This window comes from Thunnus maccoyii, chromosome 7 (genome assembly GCF_910596095.1).
Source record: "Thunnus maccoyii chromosome 7, fThuMac1.1, whole genome shotgun sequence".
Taxonomy (NCBI): Eukaryota; Metazoa; Chordata; class Actinopteri; order Scombriformes; family Scombridae; genus Thunnus; species Thunnus maccoyii.
Window position 1 is genome coordinate 33,734,861 of NC_056539.1, and position 25,919 is coordinate 33,760,779.

The 25,919-nt window shown below is 40.4% G+C and overlaps 1 protein-coding gene across 4 annotated transcripts in view; it reads left to right on the forward strand.

The window, feature by feature from the left end:
• Window positions 1-25,919, forward strand: part of patj (PATJ crumbs cell polarity complex component) — a 148,210-nt gene that overhangs the window by 78,241 nt on the left and 44,050 nt on the right. The window lies entirely within an intron of this gene.

Below are 25,919 nucleotides of genomic sequence, written 5' to 3' on the forward strand. Positions count from 1 at the left end.
TGGCCTTCAGCCGAAGAAACAGAAAATTACTGAATGTTATGTCGTGTTGTTCATTTCATATGTTCAGATAATGACGGCCATTTTTTTTTAATACAATTGAATTTCGTTGTTTATTCAATATTTCTGTTTTTTGCTGCCTTTAACTAACAGCAGCCTATAATCCATCAGACTATCGAGGGTTAAACACAGTCTGTTCATTCATAGCAACTAAAGCATGATGAAGGTTTTTATGGTTGTGTTTAAGATTCAAGATTCAATAACTTTATTGACCCCGAAGGGGAAGCTGTTTGAGCAGCAACAGAAGAAACGAACGAAACAAAGACACCAAACATAAAACACATAAAAGATAAAAAAGCACATAGAAGAACTTCATGTAAAGTTAGTGATGACCTGTTCCTCTTTAGGGTGATAGCAGAGGGTAAAAAACAGTGTTTGCATCTGTTGGTTCTGGCCAGTGATCATCTGGAAAAGGAGCCAGAAGGCACCACATGGGACTGTGGATGCAGGGACGGGAGCCGTCCGACAGGATGGATGTGCTTCCTGTAATCGCTCTCTTTTCATGGAGGTCAGACGCAGACCTTCAGTCACTCACAGCTCTCGGTTAAAGGAAAAGTTTGACATTTAGGGGAAGAGAGGAGAGGTAGATGTTCAGACTGATACCATAATATGAAGCCATCGCTAGCAGCCTGTTAGCTTAGCTTAGCATAAAGACTGAAAACAGGTAGAAACTGTTAGCCTAGCTCTGTCCAAAGGTAACACGAGGTGTGTACAGATTATAATTCACTGTTCTTTAGGGGGTTATGTGCAGGACTATTTCTTGACAAGGCATAGTAACTTCCTGGACACTCTGCTGGTTGCTTAGCAACTGATCAGAGCCAAGAAATAGCCCGACACATAACCCCCCCCCCAAAAAAATTTTTTGTATAGATTAGACAAACGAGATAGAACGTGTTAATCAGTGAGATTTAGAGGAGCAGGGAGGTGGATTGTGTTACCTTTGGACAGCGTCAGGCTAGCTGTTTCTACCTGTTTCCAGGCTTTATGCTAAGCTACGCTAACCAGCTGCTGGTTGACTCTCACTAAAAACGTGAATAAGTGTATTTTCCAAAAGGTAAAACTATTTCTTTAAGTTTTAGGAAGGTTTAGGATGAACTGTAACATCTTCAGTTCTGTCTTCACTTACAGCTTAAAAATACTCAAAAAACACTGTATCGGACTGTGTTCATGTTAGTGTTTCATTGTTATGATTGTTACTGTGAGAAATGTTAGTTAGTTCAGGTCTGCTGAGTTGCAGTACTGATATTTCCAGACTGTCAGTGAACATGTCGTTGTCAGCTTAGAAGCTGTGAAGCCTGTCAGTCATGTGACCTACCTGTAACAGTGATCAGCGGGAGATAGCACACCTGTGATCGGTGGAGTTGGGGGCGGGGCTTGTGCTTCTTCTTCCTGTTTTGGCGCTCGGCAGTTAGATGATGTTAAGTGTGAGAAGTTACTGAAGAGTTACGGCAGTTCTTTTGTTATGTTTGGTGTTGGCTACGGCCCACAGTAGCCTGTGTTATTGTGCACAATAAAGTTGCAGCAAAAACCGACTAATGTCTGTTATCGAGGGATGTTATAATACTTTTAAGGAAATTTTGAAAAAGTCAAAGCTGACGTGTTTTTCAGTATTTAATTTAACGGCCGTCTTATCTGAACCTGAACCAAAGTGTTCAAGTCTAAACATCCAGCTGCTCCTCTGACTTCTCTAGAACAGCATCAGTGTTCTGTAGGAGACTGTGTTGGATTTATTTTATCTCCTGACATAGAAAATAGTTTTCACTTGTACACACATGATCAAAATGATCAACATATTGCTGGTAAAATGGTAAAAAACAGATCTAAGCTTCATAATCTTCATTTTTTTAGTCTAACTATTGTTATTTTAAGGTTTTGTCTTTGTGTCAGTGCAGTTTGTTTAAAGTGCTCTATGAATATAAATATATTCACAGTCATTATAAAGTTAATTAAATCAGATGAAACTTGTGGAGAAACTGGGTCGTTGCAGCAGCAAACAGAATATAAATAGACTCAGATTCAGCATCACAACACGACTTCATACAGCTGAGTAACTGAACAGGTATCCAGTCTAGAGATGATGATGATCTTAATAATTAATACATTTAATTAATCTGAAAAGATTCATCTTGCTAATTAAATTGTTTGATCTACAAAACACTGAAGAGTATCCATCATGATTCTCTGAAGCCCAGCGTGCATTTCATTTAGTTTGATCAACAGTCTGAAGTTTATTATCATGAAAGTCCAAAGAATCATCAAAATGACCTAAATGATTAATTGATCAATAGAATAGTTGTTGATTCATTTTCTGTTGATCAACTAATCCTTGCAGTTCTAATTTGATGGTGGCGCTGGATGAAGAGTCAGGAGATCAAAGTTATTACATTTCATCCTGACGGGAAACATGAACGTGTGAAACTTAATTTCACAACAATCCATCTGATAGTTGTTGAGATATTTCAATAAAGAAACTAAAAAATCGACCTGCTGGTGGCGCTAGAGGAAGAGTCAGAGCATCACCGAACTCAGCAGGATTCATCCTCTGAGGATCATGAACATCTACACACATTTTTATTTTTATTTTATTTATTTTATTACTTTATTTGACGGGGACAGTGCATATTAATAGCCATCTGTTGTCCCTGGGCAGGCAAAAAGTTGGAAGGACAAATATTACGAATAAAAGCATTGACAATACAATCAACAATAAAAGTCGTGACAATATGCCGATGCAAACAAGCCTGCACTGCATAGAGACAAGAAACACAGCTTAAGACCACAGACTGTATAAAAATATGGACGTAGTTACTAGGGATGTGCAGAGAGTCCAGTATTTGTATTTGTATTTGTTGAGGCAGCAAAATTATTTGTATTTGTATTCGAATAAAAGTGGAAAGAGGCTTAAAAATCCTGTTTTTGTTTTTATTACGCTTTTAATTTTAGAAAATTAAAGTGTTACAATAAGTGTTAATGACACGTGTGTCAGTAGCTCAGCTCCCAACTCTGGGACTGATGTCCAAATCAGGAAATATGCGTCATGTAGCAGGTGGATGTGACTCCCCTCACTGAGACCTGCTGATAGACGTCACAGCGGAGCAGTGATGTAACCGACCTGCACGCTGGTATTTGACATGTTTTATTTTTCTTCCTGAAAACAAATAATTTTTAAAATATTTGTATGAAATAAATATTCGTAAAAAAACCCACTATTTGTGCTTTGCTGAATAATGTATTTGTATTCGGGCACACCCCTAGTAGTTACCGTGACGTCACTCGTTGGTTTCTGAAGAGCGGTTTTGAAGCTCAAAGTGAGCCGCTCCGGCCGTCGCCATCTTGGCAGTACGTGACGCTGCCTAACTCCCAGCCAATCAAAAATAGGCAAAGAGGCGGGGCCGAATGGCTGAAACAAGCCACCTAGCGGCTGGCGGACCTGTCACTCAAAGCAGCCATGTCCTTCATTATGCATAACGGGTGAGTTATAACCTGTTGTCATGAAAGGAGAAATTAGCTTTAGAGACCAGAACATGTTTATTTCTGCTGTAAAGTTGGTATTTTAACATGGAGGTCTATGGGGATTGACTCGCTTTTGGAGCCTCAAGTGGTCATTCAAGGAACTGCAGTTTTTGGCACTTCCTGTTGGTTTCATTTTACAGCCCCGGAGGTTGGTTAAGACACACAAATCAATCAAATAGGATGACAACAATCAACAAATAACACAACAACACAATGTCAGGCCTGGTAAAGTGTGGATGATAAACTAGAGCAGCTCTTACATTTGAGCATCATAATGACGAGTAAGACAACAAACAATAACGGAGGAATGATATATATCCGGCTTTGATACAAACACAGAGATTTGTTGACAAGAGGAAGAAATCCTGTTAATTGGCACCGATGATGCTGTTATGCACAGTTACACACATCAACAGTCGCAAATATGATTTGAGTTAATTTCCCTGCAGGCTGCAGGAGTTAGAGGACTGGGAGGACTGGGAGGTGCAGTAACACATTGCTGGTCTGGATCCACACAAACAAGCAGCTATTAATAAAACATATTTGCAGTTATTGACGTGTTTTTGTGACGTCTTAAAGTTAAAACGCTGATGATTAATTGATTTAAATGAAGCATCTCTAAATATCTGCCTTCAGAGTCGCTGTCAGGACAATCAGCATTGTTTTAATCAGACACTGTTCACTACTGTCACAGCATGAAGCAGCGTTTAACTCCTCAGAGACGTTTTGTTTCTCCTCCTCCTCTTCTTCCTCTCTGCATTTAACTGCAGTGGTTTATCTGCAGGATCTATCTCTAAAACTGTCGATCAGCTGCAGGTTTCAGCTCCCACTCTGAACATTAATTTACATCCAGAGTGTCTTCCTCCCTCGTACTTTACATTTAAATGTTTTGTTTTTGTGTATTCTGCTGGTGTCACAGATCCTCTCTTATCTACTGAGCTTCATTTCCTCCCACAGTAAGAAAAAAAAAAAACACCCATCAGGACACATTCAGGTCCACACTTTATTTATTCTTTCTTATCATCTTCTGAGGGAAATGATGCATCACAGCTCTTTTTGCCGACAGCAGCACATCAGGAGTGAAGAGTGCACAGTCAGCGCTGCGTTTATCTGATTGGTCTTCAGGATGTCTCCGTCCAGACACGTGGGAATCATTTAGCTTTTTTATATATATAAACAAATATGAAACATTACTGTGAGCAAACGTCACCCTGAGAAGAATTGAATCCTCTAAAGCAGAAGTTTCCAAACTGAGTCTTCAGCTACAAACCTTTTCTCCTTGTTTGAGTCGAGACTGAAAACACAGACATGATGCCTATATATATATATATATATTTAATGTCACTTGCACGCCACCTTCATCATGTTGACTCCTCAACCTGTAAAGAAACAGATGCATAATGTTGTTTCTTTGCTTTTGATTGTTGCTTGTTTGTTTAATTTTGTAGATCACATGACTTTTATATCTGCTTATAATGTGTAATGTGGTGAGATTACAATCTGTTTCTTCTCTTTTGTTGTGTTGTTTTAAGCTGCTTCGTTTTTATTGTGCAAATGAAATTTAAAAAAAAAAGATCATAATAATGAAAGTAACTCTGATGATGTCATAGTGATGTCATCAGCTTACAAACTGTAGGTGTGAAGTTTGAAAGATGTGGCTGTTTACCAGGTTTGGAGGCATTATGAGAAATGTAGGATCCAGTGTTTTGGACTGTTCTTTGATTTAATCTGTATCTCACAAGTCAGAGAACTTAATGGAAATAAAATACTAAATCAGGAGAAAATATGATGCGAAATCAAGACAGAAATCCAAATAAAAAAATGTATCCAACCAGTGTTTTATCCTGATTAAAGGATGAACGTCGTGGTTGCTCCATGAACTACTGAACGACACAGAGAAGAGTTTTCATCCGTCTGTTCCTTCTGAAACTGTTACAACCGTTAACGGACGATCGTGATCAAAACTTATTGACTGTTGTTTGGAAACAGGAAGTGAACAGTAATCTCTCGTGTTGTCGTTTTGTTGACCTGCTCCCTACGTGGACTTTGTCGCTCTGTAATAAGTCACCTGATTTCCTCCTTTGCTCTAGTCATAATCACTACAACCACTAGAGGGCGCTGCAGCGTGAACACATGTAGCTTTTAATTTTGTCATTTTTCTTGGGAGGACAGTGTTTTTTTATCAGTCTGTCAGATGGTATCAAACAGTTTATATTCTGGTTCCAGATCTTAATTAAAGCTTTACAATGTTTTCAGTAAGTTAAAGGTTCGCTGTGGAGCTTTTGACCAGTGGTGCTATGTGTCTCCTCCCTGCAGATGTTATCTCACTATTCATCCGATCAACAGGTGGCGCTAAAGCTGCATCAAATGTAACGAGGAAGAAAACTGCTAGTTAGCAAACGTGGATATAAACAATGTTGTTGTTGTTTTTGCATGTTTTCTATATTTCTCCGAGCTCAGTGATGCTCAGGCTGCTTCTTGGTGAGAAAGACTGAATGTAAAAGTGACTCTTGTTCAGTAGAGAACTCTGCAGGGCGCCTTTAATTATTAAAAGACTCCACGTTTTTTTTTTTTATGGCTTCACCATTTCAGACACATCTCCCCCAGATTTAACCAGACAGACAGATTTGAATTCTTTGAAAACTTTGGGATCTGCACTGGAATTTAAAACAAGTTGTGTCTGAACAGACATATTGTGTGTTTATGATAAATGGATGAACATTAACTGAGCTGAAAGGTTGAGAGATTTTATCTAACTTTATAAAAACCTTCTGATGCAGCTGCAGGGTCTTTAAAGAGGTTTATTTTACAGATAAAGACACTGAGCAGTGAGAGACTGCAGCTCTTTCTGCTCTGTTTAATTTTTTTTTTTTTAGCCTGATCTTCAATCTAAAGGTGAAGTGACACATTTTCTATTTTCGTCGGTTGTTTTTCTTCAGCTGGAGCCTGTGTGGTCGTCACAGACGCAGCAGCAGCGACTGACAGATGCTAACAAGCTGTTTGTAGGTGAAACCTTCCTCTCACAGTCTGACAAATATACCTGCTGAAGCAACAACAGTAACCTGAAATAACTAACATGAAGTGAAGCTTTAATCTGTGAAGTAAATATAAATATAATATATTGTAATAAATCACATCTGGGAGGATTATAATGGACTAAGCAGTGTGACGCTGATGAACTCTTCAGTGTTAATTTTTTATCATTTTCATATAAGACGCTCAAAAAGTTGAAAAAAAGTCTCTGCACACCTGAATATGTGACAGATGCATCAACTTTATTAGTTTAAGATGTTTCAGTTTACACATATAAACCGCCAGAATCGTCCAATCAGAGGAGAAAAGAAATAACTGATGAGCAAAACCCAAAGAAAACACGTCATTAAACATCCAGATGAGCAAGTGAAGAAAACATCGTAACATGATGATGACCAGGAAATTCAACTGATATATCATAAATCTTACTATGTTATTATACGTCTTTTATCTTATATATCTTGTTATCTTATTATTCAAAAGTGGAAAAGTAAATTAAGGACAAATGTGCCAGTTTATCACGGATATAACAGTATTATTATACATTAAATGTGAATAAGAGACAAGATTTTCCATTTTTGGACGAATCTGTAAGAACGTTTTGTAACATCCAAAATTCTTTGTTTCTTCAGGTAATTAACTGCAGTTTGTTTTAAGTTGAGGAAAGATCGTGGTTGTGGATTTTTTGTTAAAAAAAGCAGTTACAGATCTGTGATTGAACTCAGAGCTCCTCCTCCATCCAGAGCTGCACCGACTGCTGCTAATTATAAGAACTATAATTAGCAGCATACACAAACATTTTTGTAACTTTTCTTTAATGGAAAATTGAAATTCAATTGTATGTTCATATAAAATATGAACTATTTAAAAAGCTGCAGCTGCTTTTCCTTTGCTAGCTTCTTGAAACCTGTCACATTCACCGGGGTCGTGATGTTAGTTGTTCCAAATGTTTTCAAGGTCGTTTCCTCTACGGCTTGTTTCGGACTTACAGGTTTTACAGATTGTGAGTTTTGTGTCTTCTTCACTCGCGCTAAAGAAGAAGAAGAAGAAGAAGAAGAACGTGCATGCTGTGTGTTTCTGGCTGTGACGTTACTGTCTGTGCTGCTGTGTGCAGCGTTCACCAATCGTGCAGCACATTTGTGTAAATTTGACTGTCAAAAAATGGAATATATGAGACTGATCAGCTGGTCTGACTGTGCTGTATTCCTGTGATTTTAAGTTTTCTAACATTTTTTCTCTGTTAAAATGTTTTTTTAGGGAGTTTTTCCTTATTCGAATCAAGCGTCTACGGACAGAGGATGTTGTATTGCTGCACAGATTGTGTGAAGCCCCATGAGGCTAATTTGTGATATCTGGCTATATAAATAAAATTGCCTTGACTGACTGAACAGATTCCAGCGATGTTCATGCTCAGTCTGTCACCGCTGCTGGAAAACAGCCGGCGCTGCGTCCCAAAACAACACAAATTCAAGTCGGTTATTACTTTATTTGCCCCCAAAGGACGACTGGATGTGCAGCAGAGTATGAAGAGAGAAATTAGTCTCAGTAATGGTGACAAATGTGTTTCACATGATTTTACACAAGTTAAAGTAATATGAAACAAAGTCAAGTAAACACTCAGAATACAAGCAGGAGAGTATAGTGTGCGTGTGCGTGTGCGTGTGTGTGTGTGTGTGTGTGTGTGTGTGTGTGTGTGTGTGTGTGTGTGTGTGTGAGAGATAATAATTGAGGCTGCTCGCTGCTCTCAGACACTGTGATGTTTTGGGTTTGTTTGATTTGTGAGTCATATCGAGGCAGAGGGGAGGTGCTGGTCTGAATGGTGATGAAGGCACAATCTGAACTGCTGTGTGTGCGTGTGTGTGTTCATGCGTGCACAAGTACGTGCGTGCGTGTGTGAGCTCAAGTGTGTGTCTTTGCACATTCACACAAGCATTAGTATTTTGTGTGTGTGTGTGTGTGTGCGTGCACGCGTCCATTCATGCGTGTTGGATCAATAAGCTATCATAACAGAACAGTTGGCTGCATCAGCTCCCCACAGACGCACAACAACACGACACACTGCACTGAATTAATGCATGACTGTGTGTGTGTGTGTGTGTGTGTTGATGTAGATTAGTCTCCATCTCTGTTTCCTGTCCTCATCTCTCCTCTACCCCTCCTCTTTGATTGCAACATTCACACACACACACACACACACACACAGAGTCATCATGTTCACCATCGTTTATTGCTTATGTGTGCTGAATATGCAAATCTTCAAAGCAACGGTTCTTAAATTGGGGAGCCAGCATCTTTGAGGAGCTCCAAGAGTCCATAAGGAGGTTCCAGAGACATTCGATGGGGTTGTTGGGTTCTTTATGGAGGCTAATGATGCTTCAAATGTACCTGAAGGGGGTTGACGGAGGCTTTTTGAAGAGTCTGGTTTGTACCTGAAACCATAGAACTTACATTACTGACATTTCCTAATTGATACAAGCATTGCTGTAATTTTTAATGAGTTTTTCTTCTTTCAGACTCTTTTCAGCTCTCAGACTTGATGCATCATAATGAAATAATGAAAAACACAAGTTTTATCGGTGGTAAAATGACAGCGTGACCTGTGAATCCTTCCTGGTGGTGCGTTCAGGTGCTGAAGTGAAGGTCTGACAACAGAGCTTCTCCCCTTATAAACTGTGTTGTTTGGGAATAATTATCATACATATAATTTGGACAGTCAGCTGTATTTAATGGGAAAATTATTTCACTGACCTCACAGTAGAAGACGCATAAACACACCGTCCCGCTACGTCTCACTGGACGATCAGGGCTGTTAAGTCTGCAAACTAGCTAGTAGTAGTTAGTGAAGAAGTAACTATGCAAAGTTGAGACGCTTTCAAAGAAAATCTCAAGCAGCGAATATGATGAGAAGAAGCTCTGAGAAAAAGACGATGACACTTTCTACAGAACAACTGTTGCAACAGCAAAGGAGTCCCGAGGAGGATCGATGGAAGCTTGAGGAGGGTCTGGAGCAATTTGCAGATGTAAGGGTTTGTAGGGATCCTTGAAGGTGATCCGGTTTGTTCTTGATGGGTATCTAAAACCCTCAAGCAGGTTCCAGACAGTAGGTTGAAGAGGATCCAGGACTTGTAGGAGGGCTTCCAGGAGTTTGTAGAGTTATAGAGGTTTCAGACATCCTTGAGAAGATTGAAGATTCTCAATATGCAAATCTTCAAAACAATGTTTTTTGAACGCAGGAGTTTTGATGAGGATTTGTGGAACCTTGACAATGAACTTGAGGATTTTATGGAGTTTAGAGATACACAAATTCTTGAGACAGTTAAGGGGAGCTTTGAGGAGGATGCAGAGCTGTTGATGAAGGTTGCAGGGATCGTTCAGGAGAGTCTGGGTGGTTCTTAATGGGTACCTGAAGCCCTTAAGAAGGTTCCAGAGTCAACCCCTCATCGTTCTCAAGGGTTAAAGGTGAATCCTGGTCTGGATATGAAATTAGGAGCTCCAGGGGTCCTGAGGAGGATCAAGGGAAGCTTGGGGGGTCTAGAGGACTTAATGGAGGCTCCAGATATTCTTGGAGAGGTTGGAATGAGCTTTGATGATGATAGAGAACTCTTTATGAAGGTTTCAGACATCCTTGAGAAGATTGAAGGTTCTCAATATGCAAATCTTCAAAGCAATGTTTTTTAAGGAAGGGACACAGAGTCTTCCTGAAGATCTGAGTTTTGATGAGGATTTGTGGAACCTTGACGAAGGTCTTGAGGATTTTATGGAGCTTAGAGATACACAAATCCTTGAGACAGTCAAAGGGAGCTTTGAGGAGGATGCAGATATTCATGGAGAGGTTGAATTTATGATGATGCAGAACTCTTTATGAAGTTTTTAGGGTTCCTTGAAAATCATCTGGGTTGTTCTTGAGGCATTACTCAAGCTCCAGACTGCGGTTTGAAGAGGATCCAGGACTTGCAGAAGGGTTTCTTTGTCCTCCATGAGGAGATTCTACAACACGTTACAAGCTTCAATGGAATAATGGAGGATATGGAGGTTCCAGGCATCCTTAAGAAGGTTGTGGTGTTTTGAGATAACTGAAGACATTGGAGGTTTTTGATGAGGATTCGGTGGTCCCAGAAGGGTCTCTATTATCCATCAGGGGTATCATGAGGAGGTTCTAAGGTCATGCATTACAAGTTAACCAGAAAATAGAGGTGGTTAAGGAGGTTCCACATTGTCTTTGAGGAGGATCCAGAGGGTTTTTTTGTAGGATCTGTGGCATTCTTGATTGGTACCAGAAGTCCAGAGATCTTTGAGGAAGTCTTGGAGTCTTTCAGGTGGATCCTGGAGTTCTTGAACAGCTACCGTTTTATCCATGACAAAATTCCAGGGGTTCAGAAGGAGTTTCCTTGTGTACATTTGCAGTTTGTAGAAATCTGTATGAAGTTTTACAAAGTTCCAAGCACTTTTTAGGAGGATTAAGGGTGATCGAGGAGGATCAAGAAGTCTGTAAGGAAGTTTTGGGTGTTCTTGAGTACAGTAAGATGTTGTCACATGTCAAAAGTCCTTTGAGGAGTTTCCCCAACTCACTGAGAAGTTGAGAAAGAATTTAAGATCACAGGAGTTGTGTACAGAGATTCTGGTTGGTTTTTAGGAGACTCCAAAGATCATCACAAAGGTCAGGGGGCCTTTCTGTTAGGATTCAGATCTCTTAGAGGAGGTTCCCCGTTACTCAAGAGGAGGTTTCATGGATCTTTCTTTGTTTATCAGGGAAACATCACACCTCTTCACAGTGATGTCACCATGGTCCCAGATCTCAGCTACTTACGGCGTCCCGTGGAGTTTTTGAGTAACGTTATGGAGCCATGTTTTTATGAGTGGGTCCCCGTCTTGTTTGTACAAGATCACAGATGGCGTGATACACGTTTCTGCCAATGGTTTCACACTTTTCCACTGATCTTCAGGTGGCGGTGACGCGCCAAGAAACGCAGCAACGCGCCATCTGCTAAGACTGTCGGCAAGTAAACAAGAATGGAAACAATGCAGGATTTTAAATATTTTTAAAATCAGCTTTACAGATGTTTTATTAGGAAGGAAACACATTTAACGCTTTTATTACATTATATTTAAACATTTTTGTGCGTTTACAAGAAAGCTCGGCTTTAGCTCGGTGAGTAGAATGATATTATTACTGATAGAAATAATGAACAAAAGTTATAATAAACCAGAATTATTCCTTGCAGGCAGGTCAAGTGATGAAAATGAATCGCATTTGTACATTTATTATATTTATATCACTAGAGTTTCTATTCTGGTGAAGAGGTTTGCGTGTGTGTTGTTGCAGCAGGGAGGGCTGGCGTAGAGAGAAAGAGAGAGAGAGAGAGGACGAAAAATAGATTCTGATGGAGAGAAAAAAGATGGATGAGAGAGAGAGAGGGAGGGAAGGGGGGAGGTGGAGCAGCAGGGGGAGGAGGAGGAGGAGGAGGAGGAGGGTGGAGAGGAGAGAGAGAGAGTGTAATCGAGGTTGGAGTGTATAACAGAGCTATTCGTCGCTCTCTGCCTCAGTATCACAGCAGCTGGCTCACACACACACACACACACACACATACATACACACACACACTCACACACACATATCTCGTTTTCTGGATATACAGCGAACCTGAGACCGAGGCGACTCACACACACACAAACACACACACACACACAGCGGTACATGTGGATTTATCTCGGTGTGTGTGAAGACTGAAGTATGGATGATGTTGCCGCCGGGTTAGTACGCTCTCACTCTGTTTATGTGTGTGTGTGTGTGTGTGCGTGTGTGTGCTGCTGGTGTTCCCGTATCATGGCAAGAACAGATGAGTTATGAGATGGCTGATTTTGTGTGTGTGTGTGTCCAGGTAGAGGTCACCTTTAACCTGTCTGCATGTCCGTCTGCTTCTGTCTGCACACACACACACACATAAACACACACACATAAACACACGCACACACACGCGCACACACACAAACAAACAGGTGGGTACAGACTTCTACACATCAGGGTTATGCTGCATTGTTTTGTGTGTGTGTGTGTGTGTGTTTGTGCAGCGATACCGCAAATAGCCTTGCATGAATTCATTCAACTGTGCAGGTCAAGGTGTGTTTTTAGTGTGTGTGTGTATGTGTGTGTGTGTGTGTATGTGTGTGTGTGTGTGTGTGTAGCTGGTGATGACTAGCGCAGATTGACTTGGCGGGCTCCCTGGGTAACACTGCATCACTCATTTAGTCTCCAGACACACGTAGATATTCACCAAACACACACTCACACATGCACACTGAACCTCGTTCACACACAGTGCTGGAAATTTACTCAAGTACAGTTTGAGGTACTTGTACTTTACTTGAGTATTTCCATGTGATGCTACTTTCTACATTTCAGAGGGAAATATTGTACTTTCTACTCCACTACATTTATTTGACAGCTTTAGTTACTTTTCAGATGAAGATTTGACACAATGGATAATATAACAAGCTTTTAAAATACAACACATTGTTAAAGATGAAACCAGTGGTTTCCAACCTTTTTGGCTTTTGACGTCTTACAAAAAGCAGTGTGTAGTCGGGGTCACATTTCACATGTCTATGAGTTGTTAACAGCTCCACCAAATAGTGATTTTTCCCTCTAAACTTCTCACATGCTTTCATTTCAATAAATGTTCAAATGATCCAATATTTCAGCAAAAATCAAAGATTAGAGAAAAAGTCCAAAAACTGAAAACAGATTTGTGTATCAGAACTTTGTTTTTTCTTCTTTCCTCTCCCATTAATCATCTCACCACCCCTCAGATTTATCTGCTGACCCTTTGGAGGGGCCCCGACCCCTAGGTTGGGAACCACTGGACTAAACTAGCTAACTGTATATAAAGTAGTGTAAACTAGCTCCACCTCCAGCAGCTACAACAGTAACATGCTGCTCTAACACTGATGCTTCACTATTAATAATCTAATGATGTCATATATAATAATATATCAGTCAGAGGGACCAAACCACTACTTTTACTGCAATACTTTAACTACATCAAGCTCATAATACTTATGTACTTTTACTGCAATACTTTAACTACATCAAGCTCATAATACTTATGTACTTTTACTGCAATACTTTAACTACATCAAGCTCATAATACTTATGTACTTTTACTGCAATACTTTAACTACATCAAGCTCATAATACTTATGTACTTTTACTGCAGGTTTTTACTTGTAGTGGAGTATTTTTATTCTTCCAGCATTGTAAACAGATTTCTCCTGATGTGGTACATATGAATAATTGAAGAGTTTGTGGCTTCGTCGGGGTTGTAGACTCTGTTTCCGTGGATTTAAAGCGTTTTGCTTGTAGTAAACAAAACACAGTCAGACATGTTCTTATCCGTGTTGCTTACATTACATTCTGCAGGACAAAATTCCAAAAATACATAGTTTAGGGCAAACTGACAACATCACACCTGTAACATAAGAGAGAATATCCGAAACCCAGGAAGCTCAGACAATGACGCAGTCCTGTACTGACTCAGTGGTCTGTACGTTGCAGCTTTGTTGGACTTTGACCAGTTTAAACTCTGTAAGTTAGTTGTTCAAAGTTTAAGACAGTTGACTGGAAATCACTTTAAATGCAGCTCAGCGTCTCGTAGATTCTACCCATAAATATTTAAGAATTTTCCTCATGAAATTGATCGACTGATTTCTTTATAGTGTTTTCTGCTACATGTTAATAATTAAATACATTTTTAAAAGGCAGAGACATCTGTTAATGCACATAGAACATAATAACAGTTATAGTGGGCTCTTACAGGCCACTTATTGCTAATGGAGGCAGCAGTACTGCTCTGTGTTCACAATATCTTCTGGAAACAATGATAATCACAGTGATGGAAACAGTTAATGGTACTGGTACAGTCAGAAAGTTTCACCACAGTATATAATAGAAACGGTACATCGACACATCTGTAGTGCAGATGTTTGTGTCAGCAGTAAACAGCTGCAGCATCATGTTGTGTTGACAGTGTAACATCAGCTGCTGTAATATTCTCTCCTCTAATATCTCTGACTGTCACATGACGCCTCTCATATCAGTCACTTTGCTTTATGAAGATGCTTTTCAGCGTCTTATTTCATGTCAAAGCGTTTCCTCGTTATTTGTGTCACAGTGCAGCTGCTCTGATGGATTCATGTTGTCTTAATAGTTTCAGTTCCTCTAATACGACGACTGACACTGATCAACGTGTCTGCTGCTTTCTGACAGCAGCAACCTCTCATTCTTCTTCTTTTCACTCTTTTATTTCCACAAACGGAGCGGAACAGGTCGTCTTATGTCGAGATTTTAGGGACGTCGACAATGCTGATGATGATAAACCTCACAGAACAGCAGTTCAGTTTCTGTCTCTCAACCTCTCACAAGTCAATCAATTCAGGATTATTTTGAAAACATGAACTGTTGTAATCCATCATAACCAGTAACTGTGTTTCTTAGACAGAGCTGCTGCAGTACTATTTTAGTTTTATAATCTCAGGTGCTTCACATCCTCACATGACTCCAGTCCAGCCAATCATTGTCACAGCGTGCAGCTCGCTGTGTGCAGTAATGGGATGGATACTGATACTGTTGCAGGTACTTGCATTGGTACCGATAATGGTGCTAGTACTGGTACTGTGGTGCTTATACTGGTTTATGGTGCTAATACTGTAGTAGAAGCTCATGTTTATTCAAGATTCATGAATCAAGAGCTTTTATGCTCAGCAGCACAGCGGGTGGCGACACTGCAGGCGGTGAAATTTGTCTTCTTAGAGCTCTAGTTTCAATTTGAGTGCAAAATAAATATTTACAATTGTAATGAAAAGATAAGAGAGAGATTAAATAAAATATAAAGATGTACAAATATACACAGGAAGTCTCTCTCCTCAGTGTGTTGTTGCTAACTGGTCCTGTCCAGGCAGCGTTGGTAGTAGATTAATGCCACCTCCCTCAGGAAACTGTGTGTGTGTGTGTGTGTGTGTGTGTTGCAGGCTGAGCTACTGTTGCATTGCAGTGACCTCCAGGAGCTGCTGCAGCAGCTCTGCTACATACAGAAGAAGGAGAGAACACAAGCTGCTCTTTCCTTGTTTCTCTTCCTTCGACAGACAAAAGTCAAAGATTTGTGTCTTTCTTACCTTGTTTTTTTTTAAAATCCTGATGTTTGCTGTAGATGTTTGCGATAGCTGACAGTTTCCGCTCTAAAGCGTCTCTTTCAAATCCTTTAATCAGTTTCAGTGAATGCAGTTAACCTGAGGAGCTGCTGGAGATAAATGAGACAGTAAACGTTCCTCAGGCAGACGGAGGCAGAGCACACAGAAGGAATATTGCACCACACTAAATCAAATCTTTAATAAACATTTCCTCTTTGCTTGTGTCTGAACTCTGGCTTTACTCTGAAATATCTGCACTGTTATTTGATTGTGTCCACGTCTGTGTAGTTGCTGCACACAGGTCAGACAGACTTTGAGCGTCTGCAGGGACTCAGACGTGTGAAGCAGATCACCAGCAGAGTTACAGACTCTCAGGGTTACTCTGACAAAAGAAGCAGAAACACTGAAGTGGAGGATTTAGTGCTGCTGTTGTTTTATTTCCAGCAGCTTTTCTGCTTGAATTCAGATTTCAGTCCAGGAGGAGATGAACCCCCCCCCCCAACACACACACACACACACACACACACACACACACACACACACACACACACACACACACACACACACACACACACACACAGTCTCAGACTACAGATACTCTGACAGTTTTTGTGTGAAAGCAACTGTTAGTGTTTTCAGTGAGGAGCCTTTAGACTGATGTAAGTTTATCAGTGATCACACCGTGCGAGACCTTGATCACAATCAGACTGTCAGATATCAGTTTGAAGCTGTCAGATTGTGATTCGTATTCTGATTGGTCGGTTCGTTGTGAGATCGATAATCAGTGTTTGTTGATAGACGATCTAAACACAGAGAAACATCTGAACAACGTAAAAACAGCTGAATCTCAACTAAACTGCATCACAGACTCTCTGTCAGTGTTATAATGCTGCCAAATTCACAATATCATTTGTCTCATTTCCATATTTTTCTCTTCTGAGTGTGAAATAGTAGTTTAATAAACTCGACATGTTAACCAGCTGCTGATAGAATCATTATTTTATCATCATGATGTCGTCTCATAAAACCAACATAAATCCTGATTAATTATTGATGACTTATTCAAAACATAATGAAACACATAAAGACCACATCTTACGGTAAATCAATGAAGAATAACTAACAGAATCAATCTGGCAAATAGAATCAGCTACAAGCAAACATTAGAAAAAAACTGCAGGGACAAAAATACACAAATAAAGAAGCTTAATGTGACGATAAATAGAGAGAAACAGTCCTGCTGAGTGTTCAGATGTATTTCATTTAAGATGAGAGATCACAGAGAACGTTAGAGCTCAGTTTTAAGATTCATATAATCTGGAGAACATTTTGAAAAAGCTCATTTTCTTTGGTGAGAAAATCGCTGTTTTAGTCTGAACGGAGGGAAGAAGGTGCTTTTACATCTTTAAGTGGCTTATTGTTGGACGCACTGAGATGTGTTTGTGCTGCTTACGTAACTGGCAGTGATGATAATGTGACCGGGGTTACCTGTGTGTGTGTGTGTGTGTGTGTGTGTGTGTGTGTGTGTAACAGGTCACATGTGGGGACTCACCTCCCTTTTGGGGACAAAAAACAAAAAAAGTCCCCATAATGTAAATCATTCAATTTTAGGGTTAAGACCTGGTTTTATGTTAGAGTCAGTCTCCAGGACATGAATGTAAGTGAATGTAATGTCCTCTGAAGTGATGGAAACGTGTGTGTGTGTGTGTGTCTGTTATGAATTGAAGCCTCTTGACTGTTTTTATATCATATCTTTCAACTGCTCAGTTTCCACAGCGTGTCAATGTTGTAGCTGCTTTAAAACACAGTAATAATTCATCTGTAACATCTATATCTAAATGATTTATACACACAGACTTACTAGATTTACTATCTACAGAGTAACTCTGTCAGAGAAAGTCTCCAAAAATGGAAAAAGTCAAGTAACAGAAGTGTTTCACTGCTGACGACCTCTGAATGAAACATGTACAAACCTCCTGCAGACACTTTCATTTATGTATTTCTGTGTGTGTTGGACTGTGAACTAATGTGTGTGTGTGTGTGTGTGTGTGTGTGTGTGTGTGTGTGTGTGTGTGTGTGTGTGTGTGTGTGTATAAGTGACTCTAGTAAGCATGTCTCACCTTGCCGTCACCTTGTTCCTCCGTGCAGAGACATCACTTGACACACTGACGCACACGTTTGTATCACTTCCTGACAGTGAGGAAAACAAACCGTTCAGGTTCAGTTCAGGCAGAAACATGAACCAGGGATTCTAATTTTAAGCTTATTTATTATTAATGTATATTGATTGGCCAGCACAGCGAGTTGTGGTGGGAGATACATTCAGATCAGATCAGGACTCTTTACAGGATCATTCTGCTGATTTTCTATATTTTTCTTCATGTTTGGATCCAAACCAACAATGAACTGATCTACTAACAAGTATTGTGTTTGTGTATCAGAGCTGATATATCTGATTAAAAACACGTCAGTGAGTCACACCGCTGCACTGGGTCACATGTTCCTTCGTCCCTGGAGGCGGTGGTTACCCTAACCTGTTTAGAAACGGCTCCAAAGAGAAAAAATAGTGATAGATAGTCATAGTACTCAACATATAGTCAGTATAACATTATGTAATACTGCAGATTATTGGTTATGATCAGGATCAATGTACTTTACTGAACATTGAACTGTAAAGAAAATAATGTGTGCTATGGACAAAGAAACAAAGTGTATGAAACATATGAAGGTGATGAGAGAATAAATTAAACATAAATAATTAATAAATAATTACATCATGTAACGGTGGAGGTTGAATAAAATGCACAATCTAAAGTCCAGTTTGATGAGTGTAGGACTTAAATGAGGGATGTGAAACGTAAAGTTCAGTTTTATAACCCCGTCTTCATCCACACACGCGCGGCTGTCGCTGGCGTCTTCACCATAGCAACGGCCGCTGAGGATCATGGGTAGGCTAATGTAGCCGTTTCCGCTATCGTACAAAACTGACAAAAATACTTGATTTCTAAACCTAAATTGCTCAATCTTTTGAATTTGGTTTTCTGGATTTTTGTTTGGAAACAAAAAAGGAATAGATCACAAAAACGAAGTGGCTGAATGTCTGCAGACCTGCTGGATATTCAATCCAAAAAGGAATAACGATAAAACGAATCGGCCAAACAGCCGGGTTTGACTGGTTTTTATTTATTTATTTTATTCTGACACCAAAAACATTTTTTGTTTTGAAACAAATAACAGATTTACTGTTTTTTGGTTTTTGAATTACAAATGAAATACGAATGATCCGATGATACCCGGACCCCAGAGGTTTTGATATTTGATCTGTAGCACAACAAGCTGGTGAAGCTGTACGAATGAACCACATTCCTGCACATGCTCAGTGGCGTCTGCTCTGAGGGTCACTGTCTGATCGCTGTTATTAGTGTTTGGAGCCGTTTCTAATGTGATCAAACTCTTCATGATGAAGGAACATGTGACTCAGAGCAGCGCTGTGACTCACTGTGGTGTTTTTAATCATATATATCAGCTCTGATACAAACACAATACTTGTTAGTAGATCAGTTCATTGTTGGTTTGGATCCAAATATGAGATTTGTTGACAAGAAGAAAAATATAGATAATAACTAGACTTATTCTTTGAAGGCTGCTGAAACATTCTTATCAAATAAGCAATAAAACCCTCATCGTTTGATAAATTGCACCTCTGCTGTCAAGACAAACTGATGAACTGTGTGACGGCTGCAGATCCTGAATGTGATTTCTTACTTCAGCAGCTTCCAGAAACATCTGATCCAAACAGCAGCTGCATGTTGACTGAGCAGCTTCTGGTAGAGAGCAGTCTGGAAACACACACACACACACACACACACACACACACACACACACACACACACACACACATACTCACACACACACACACACACACGCACGCACACTCACACATATACTCACACACACACACACACACACACACACACACACACACACACACACACACACACACACACACACACACACTCACACACACACACACACTCACACATATACTCACACACACACACACTCACACACACACACACACACTCACACACACACACACACACTCACACACACACACACACACACACTCACACACACACACACACACACACACACTCACACATATACTCACACACACACACACTCACACACACACATACACACACACACACATACACACACACACACACACACACACACAGAGCTGTAGGGATATGCTACATTCTGCTCTGCTGCTCAGCCAAATTTAGCAGGTTTGTGTGTGGTCCAGTTATTCCTCATGTTGTGGGGACTCGCCTCCCTCATGGGGACAAAAAGCAACGTGAATCATTAATTTATCATTCATCATTAATACGGTGGAGACTCGGTTTATAGTGAAGGTATGTGGTGGGTAAGGTTAGGATAATTCCCCAGGAAATGAATAATGTAAGGTCCTCTGAAGTGATGGAAACACGACTCTGTGTGTGTGTGTGTGTGTGTGTGTGTGTGTGTGTGTGTGTATGCTGATTTACTGTGACAAGTCACCTTGCTACGAGCAAACACACACACACACTGAAACACACAGATTCAAATTTCAGGGAAGGCTGAGGGCAAACATTTGGTGGAGGAGGATGTCATCTGTGTGTTTCACTGCGTGTCCTGGTTTCAGTCAGACTGTACAAAATGAATGAATGGAGTCAGTGCAATGTCCTAAAAAGGATAGCTGTGTGTGTGTGTGTGTGTGTGTGTGTGTGACAGTTAACCTCCTGCAGGGTTTTCTATAGTGACAGTGTTCATCAGTGTGTGACAGACAGACTGCACTGCTGTCAAACACACTGCAGGAGGTGTGTGTGTGTGTGTGTGTGTGTGTTACATTCATACGCCGTATTAACTGGAATACAAACATTACATTTTTTAGTCGATGACCTCCAAACAGCCCTCTGGAAAAAAGCTCTGTGTGTACACACTGAGGAGAAGATGTTGTCTCATCTCATCTTCTCATATTCTTCCCTCTCAGACGTGTTATTTATCAGTCGGTGTTTCCAGCCTGGAGGCTGCGTCTGCCTGCAGTCTGAGGAGCAGTGAAGGCTGCTGCTGACGGAGGATCCATCATGTAAAATACACTGTCAGACTGCAGAAAGAATCAGATCTTTATTAGGAACAGGTTCATAGTAGAATTAGAAGCTTCCCCTTTTGATAAAAATCAGTATAACATCACTAATCCCATCAGTACAACAACAGTGTCATGTTGTCGTTCTCACCTCTCTGTTCTTACTCTCTAGTTAAAGCTGGATTTATGTCTGACTGAAGGGGTTAACGGCAGTCCGGCTGTACCTACGGTGTTTAGTTTGTAGTTCATTCAGTGTCAGATTTCATCCTCTGATATCACCATAAAAGATAAATTAGAAAAAAATTAAATGATAAAAATAGAAAAATAAATAAAAATGGGGATTTAGAAAACAAAGTGCAGCAGCGTGACTTCATGTTTTTAATAGATCGACAGATGTTTAAGATGTTTCCTCTGTGTCCTTCATCCACCTTCTGTCAGCTGCCCCTCCCCCCGAGACACATCGACACCTGCCGGACACACACACGCACACACACACACACACACACACTCACATGCACACACACGCACGCACGCACACGCACACACACACACACACACACACACACACACACTCACTGTGTATGTGTGTCACTGAAGAGGGAAAATAAAAATCTCTGAGTTAACGAGCTCGTTAATGGTCAGTTTGCCAATAACGGGACAATAACTTCACACAGTTTATTCAGAGACGTGTTTGTATCAGTTCCGTCTCCTGACTGTGTGTAACCGTGTTTCAGTTGTTGAACAGCTTTTACTCCGAAAAACGAGGTTAAAAAATCTGGATGTCAGCTAATAAACTACAATAGCTCTGATGTTGGACTTTAGATTAGAGAAGATTTAAGGTTATAATCATGAAGATTTTCATTTAAATAAATGTCTGTTTAGTCAATCTATCGCTGACAAGGTTGTCTGGTACACCAGGGCTAGACCCAAACACACAACTCGAACAACAGTTCCAAAAGTCTTTAATAGCAGGTTCGGTACACATGCAAGCAGAGAAGGCAACAGGACCAAAAGGGCTCAGCAGAGGCAGATAAGCAGATCCAGGATCAAATAATACTAGAGACTATAACAAAGAGGATAACGCTGGAACGCTTGCGACAAAGTGCTAAGACGAACTGGCTCAGGGAGCAGGGATCACACAGACTAAATACACAAGGAGAGTGAGCATAGTGAGACTCAGGTGGAGGACGTTAGGCGATGATGACGAGGACAGGAGCGGGAAACACACAAGGGCAGGAAGTGGATCTGAAGCGAGAGGAGAGTTAGCAACCAAAATAAAACAGGAAATGCAGAACTAAACGGGGAAGAAAAAACCAGAACATAAGCTAAAGACAGGAGGAGTCATGACAATCACTGCATGAGGTGACACAGCGGTGACTGAGCCTGTGACCTGCTGATGAAAGCTCTGGCATTTGCAGTATTATAATAATTATCAACCAGGTGTCAGTGGCGACTTCCTCGTTGACATAACGTAACAGACTTGCGCTTCAATCCGCTTTTGCTAGCATGACGTCACACAGTGACGCTGTTTGGATCTCTGGGAGTGAGGTCGAGTGAGGTCGAGTGAGGTCGAGTGAGGTCCAAAAACACAGCAGTAATTACCCCTTAACGCCATATGATGCCGCCAAAGAGAACGAATCAGAGATCTTTGAGATTGTCACTTTATTGTCTTTGAACAATTACAAGAACTTAACAATGAGATGAATTCAGGGTCATTACTATGAGCAGCTTAGAAAGATACACATGTATGTTATATAAAGTGACGTTGTGGTGAGTAAATAGTTCAGTTTGAACAGTTGAGCAGAGAAACAGCTGTTTGTCAGTTTAAGGCTCTTCGTCCCCTCAAACATCAGCTCTGTCAAGACCATTCGCTATTAGTTAACGGCAGGAATTTGCAGATTTATGAGGATTTACTTCACCCTCCGAGAAAGAAATTGCAGGTGTGATCAGGGCTTAACGTGACACTGATGGATGATGTCATTACCTGTAGCATGTCCACCTGAGTCACACACAGATAAACACTCTCTCATCCTCTCTGTTTAACTTGTCTTCAGACTCTACAGTGACCTGCAGTCAGTCTAATGTCGACGCAGCGTCTGTATTAATCTGTTGGTGTTTTTCTGACCTGCTCTTTTCTAAACGACCTCCTGACCTTCAGCGTTTTCACTCTTACTTCAACTTTATGTTTAAAGCTTCTGCTGCTCTCAGTCTGACTCCTCAAACACAAGAAGAGTCTCTGAGTTACAGCAGAGAAAAACCGTCACCCGTCTCATCAAAAAACACTTAACTGCGACTGCTTCATTAGCCGCTAATGAGCCAACAGTTTCTCTCTCCGTATTCAATATGCACCATTTCCTGTGCATACATAAGTTTGCATATTTAATGCTGTAAACTTCTGCTTCTGTTAAAAATGTGCATATTTATAAAGAGTTTACAGGCAGAAACCAGAATGTTCAGACTTACATTAACATTAAGCCTGCAAACACAGACCTGAATATATGTTTTCAACAAAAACAAAACTAAAAGCACAAACTGAAACTAAGAAAACAGTTTTAAATGTTCAAGTTCACCTTTTTAATTGATATAATAATCTATAAATACTGTGGAGATTATTTATCTACAGCTGAGAGAATTATCAATGTGTTTCTAAGAGTCAGCTTTGTGAAGTGTTTAGGAGAATGATTCATGTTAACAATTGATCTGTTAATAATAATATATAATGTGAGAGGTGTGTTGTAGTTGTACCTGTACCTGGTGTCAGGTGACACGAGGGTGGAGTGTCACATGTAATGTCACTGTGCTCTGATTGGCTGCTTTCAGATGCTGCAGAGATTTAATACAGTGTAAAGCAGCTGCGGACCACAGATGCTGCCAGAAAAGAGGGACGGTCATGTTAAATTCAGACCAGTATGGTGATACGTCAGACGTTGTGTTTGAAGTCGACAAAAATAAAAAATAATTCATGTAGTTTTAACCAAAAATATAAAGGATCCAGAAGAGAACCTTGAGGAACCCCACAAGTCATAATTGAGATTATCGATGGGATGATCAAGTTGCTCTGTGTTGCTGGGCGTGGATGTCGGCAGCTGGCTGATCACAACTACGTCAGACGTGTTTCCAGTTTACTCTGCTGCCCCCAAGTGGCCAAAAAATAAAATAACGTAGTTCAGGTTTAGGATTATTCTGAAAACCTGCAGACTGAAACCAGTAATGATGGACGACCAGCAGCTGTGTCTCCGCTGTCGTCCTCTCCGTCCTTTTTGTTTGGCCTCCTTCCTCCTCTTTATCATCATCATCATCATCATCATCTATCTGACGTGTCATTGGTTGACCCAGGACACAGCTGTCCAATCAGTGGCTGTCCTGCCTGTAAACTGACAGCGGTGGGACGGTGTGTCGGTGCTTTGCTCCGGGGATTCAAACCCTCGACCCAAACTGTTTGTAAATGATTGAACCTGATGAGGCGAACACACACACACACACACACACCTCCAGCTGCCTGCGTGTGTGTGTGTGTGTGTGTGTGTGTGTGTCTCATCCATCTCTCTTCATCGCTTGCCTCCATTTCTTGCTTCATCACACTCTTTACATTTGTCATCATTATCTCTCTCTCTGTATCTTCCTCGCTTCACCTCACATGACTCATCTCACCTCTTCTTCTTCATCCTCCTCCTCATCCTCCTCCTCACTGATAAAAGCTTTTATTGGACTGTTCACATGATGGATACGTGATATTTACATGTCCAGCAGCACCAAATTAAATGTTCAAACTGTCATAAGTGACAGTATCTCTCTGACCTCCACTGAAGCCTGCGGTCCTCAGACTCAGGTGTCCGTCCTCCGCACCTGCCGACGCACTTTGGGAGACAGAGCTTTCAGCGTGGCGGCCCCCCCCCACCACCCTCTGGAACTCTCTCCCCTCTGAAATACGCAACGCTCCACCCTCAAAACCTTCCTGTTTACTCACAGTTAACCTGTTAACCTCTCAGTTGTTTATTATTTAAGCTCGGCTTAGTTTTCTTTTTTCTGTAAAGCGTCCTCGGTTGTTTTGAAAGGCGCTATATAAATCTAATTAATTATTATTATTATTATTATTGTTATTATTATTGTTATTTTTAGCACTTCACATAAAACAGAAGTCAGAGGATCATCAAAGAACTCAAACTTAATGAAAGAAAGAAAAGACGTCTGTTAGTTTCACAGTATGATGTGTCAGATTTTTATGAAATGATGCATCTCTTCTGGTTACCATGACAACAAATCTTTGTTTATTGGGGAGAGTATCACGTTATAACGTTAAAGGTTTTCTCGTCACGATGAGTTTCATGTTAATAAATTACATTTTACAAATACAGAAAGGTGTTTGAATGATTAGACTAGTAAAAACAGCAGGAGAACGTTTGAAACACTGATCAGGGTTCTTATTAATGCTGGAGTTTTCTCATTTTTATTCAAGTTTTCACTCTTAAAAACCTGTGTGGAAATATCAAAATAATAATATAATAGTTTTATATCTAGAAGGTAAAATGCTGCACAAGCTGCAAGCAGAATATCTGCTGCTGTATGTAAACATGAGGCTCAGCAGAGTTTCACCTTCATCCAAGAAAATCCAAGAAAATCAATCTTTAATATTATTCCTGCTAGGATGTCTCAGTATGAGATGTTAGCGGGTCCGCGGGGCGGTTCGGTGTCTCTGGAGTCTGTTCTCAGCCTGCTTCTCAGTTTATCTGCGTTGTGTGTGAACGCTGGATGTTCAGATAACTGCAGCGACCTTTAAATCACAGAGCAGAGCTTTTTCACATCACAGCTGTCAGTTACAAAAACACAAAAAAAACCTTCATATCTTCCCAAACAGCAGCTGTCCAGCAACAAAGAGAAAAACCCCCGAACAACATTCATCTTTTGTGTGTTTCTGTTTTTATTTAATTTTGAATTGAAACGCTGCGTCTGATTGGCTGCTGGGTTTTAATCTCAGGTTTCATATTTGGGTCACGTTTGTATGTTT